This window comes from Leucopleurus acutus (assembly GCF_964270905.1).
Source record: "Leucopleurus acutus genome assembly, chromosome: 11".
NCBI classification, from domain to species: Eukaryota; Metazoa; Chordata; class Mammalia; order Artiodactyla; family Delphinidae; genus Leucopleurus; species Leucopleurus acutus.
Genome location: NC_139152.1, coordinates 94,755,775 through 94,758,894, shown reverse-complemented (window position 1 = coordinate 94,758,894; position 3,120 = coordinate 94,755,775).

Below are 3,120 nucleotides of genomic sequence, written 5' to 3'. Positions count from 1 at the left end.
CTCTGAGCCTCAGGAATGGACTGTAAAATGGGTATAATTAATAAGATGTATTTAGGGCCTTGCTATTTAAAGTGTGTACCATGGACCAGCAGCCTCGGAACCCCAATCCTCCTGAATCGGAACCGACATTCTAACAAGCTGCCTGATTTGTTTGCATATTAAAGTTTGAAAAACACTGTTTCAGGAGATTTTGAAGAATCACTGAGATAGTGAATATTATAATTATATAATGAATTATATGTAACGAGTATAACAGAATCTGGTAACAGGCATTCCTTATGTGTTCACTGAATGAATAAATGACCCCTTGATTTAGATGTGATTGTTCTCATTTTACAGCTGAGGAAACAATGGTTTAGTTGGCTATTAGGTTAGCTGGTCGAATTAGTAAAATGCTGGGGGCAATGGGCATGGTGTTTGGGGGAATGGCAAAAAAGGAAGTTTCCAGAGACTTGAAGGCCAGGACACACAACTACACTTTTTGTTAGAGAGACCCAGGATGTCCAAGCTTGAGGCTCCACTGACAATACTTACATATCCCCAAAACAAACAGGCTCACCATTGCATTTACCCACAAATATTTATGCAGCCCTGCTCTGTGCTTGCTGCTGGACAAAACAGAAAATAGCCCCATCTCTGAAGAAGCTGATAAGTTAGAATCCACAATGCAGGATAAGATCTGAGAAGGGGGAACTTCCCTGGTGGCGCACTGGTTAAGAATCCGCCTGCCAATGCAGGGGACACGGGTTTGAGCCCTGGTCCGGGAAGACCCACATGCCCGGAGCAACTAAGCCCGTGCTCCACAACTACTGAGCCTGCACTCTAGAGCCCGTGAGCCACAACTACTGAACCTGCGTGCCTAGAACCTGTGCTCCGAAACAAGAGAAGACACCGCAATGAGAAGCCTGCGCACCGCAAAGAAGAGTAGCCCCCACTCGCCGCAACTAGAGAAAGCCCCCCCGCCGCATGCAGCGACGAAGACCTAACGCAGCCAAAAATAAAAATAAAATTTAAAACAAAAAGATCTGAGGAAGGGAGAGAGGCCAGTTTATAAGATCAGGTGACTGAGGAAGGCTCCCGAAGAGATAACATACAAGATAAGATGTGAAGAGTATAGGAACATTTAAAGATTTTTGGAATAAGAAAAAGAGATCACTGGCTATCCTTTTTTTTTTTTTTTACTGGCTATCCTTTTAATGACAAGCTGGAGCCTCAGAGATTATCTAGTTCTTTGTAGTTTAAAGGTTCTTCTTTGCCCTTAAACTATTTTGCATCTCTGTACACTGTAGACAAAGGATAGCAATGCACATAATCCTTATCTGTACACATGCAAATAAATCCTGTCCAGTGGAAGGACACTCCCACCCCCACCAGTGGAAAAAGCCAGTTTTATGTCTATTTGTAAATTCATTTCAACCTTTCTTTGCTCCATATAACTACGTGGTTCTGTGTTCTCCTTTGAACCATTTGCAGCATCTGTCTGGTTTCCTCGTTAATTAATGAGCTAAATAAAAATCTTTCACATATGTTCCTTTTATATCTGTACAAGTGTCGTGATTTTATCATCTTTTACAATTTATGCTTTAACAAGAATAGAAGTCAGCCCATGTTCCGGGCAGGAAGAGAAGCAGGTCCAAAGACTCTGCTGCGGGGAGGGCTGCATGTGGAAGCAGGGAGGTCAGCGTGAGGGGAAACCCTGGGACCAAGGGATGTGCTGGGACCCAGCTGGCAGTCCCCAGAGGCCTCATATGGAAAGCCACTGGAGGTCTTAATCAGTGGAATAATGGTCTGATTCTCAGTATAATACCTACCTAGCTACTGAGTGGAGAACAGCTTGAAGGGGCAGGAGGGGGACCAGGAGGATGCACCTGTAGATTGGTTGAGCAATCCAGGTGGGAGGTGACTGTGACCTGGACTTGGTGAGTTGAGGGTTGAGTATCTGCTGAACTACAAACAAATGGGGATGGCACAGGCGAAAGTCTACAAGGGGACACTGCATCTGATTTCTTTTCTTTCTTTTTTTAATATTTATTTATTTTTGGCTGTGTGGACTCTCTAGTTGTGGCACATGGCTTAGCTGCCCTGAAGGATGTGGGATCTTAGTTCCCCAACCAGGGATTGAACCCGCGTCCTCTGCGTTGGGAGGTGGATTCTTAACCACTGGACCACCAGGGAAGTCCTGCATCTGATTTCATTCATAGGATAAATGCTCTAGGCCTTTAGCAGGGAACTCAGCAGAGCCCATCTACATGACACCTGAGCAGGAGGTGAAGGCTTGTGGTTGAAGGTGTGAGCTCTGCTGTATGATCTCAGGAAGTTACTTAATTCTTTTGAGACAATTTCCTTAACTATAAAATGGAGACACAAAAGAGTGCTTTCCTCAAAGGGTGGATTGGATGATCCAATGAAATAAAAGACTGTTCTGCCCTCAGTAAATGGCAGCTAATATCATTTCCCCAAGAATAATAAATGCCTCAAGAACATTAAAATAACCTCTGTGTTGGTATACTGCCGCAAATATATTTGGACCTTAGGTATAGAGTTGAGATACAAGGTAAGGATCTGTATTAGTCTCCTATGGCTGCGGTAAGAAATCACCAAAAACTCGGTGGCTTAAAACAACAGAAACTCCGCCACAGTTCTGGAAACAGGAAGTCTGAAATCAGGTGTCGGCAGGGTTCGTTCCTCCTGGAGGGGCTGAGGGTAAAACTGTTTCATGCCTCTCTCCTAGCTTCCGGTGACTATTGGCAACCCTTGGCATTCCTTGGCTAATCTGCTTCCCGCTTCACATGGCCTTCTCTTCTGTGTTTCTCCTCCCTTTAGCTTCTCTTATAAACACACGTGTCATTGGGTCCTCCATCCTAATCCAGGATGATCTAATCTCAAGATCCTTAGTTCAAAGTCCCCTTTGCAAAGATCCTTTTCCCAAATAAGGCCACATTCACAGGTTCTAGATAGACATATCTTTGGGGGACCACCATTCAACCAACTAGAAGACGCATATTTATTTATTTTTTCATAGAGTGAACCAATTTCTCCAACTCTATCTGCTAAATAGCTCCTGCTCTCCCCACTGGTTTGTGATGTCACCTTTTCCATGTACCAAGTTCCCATGTGTAG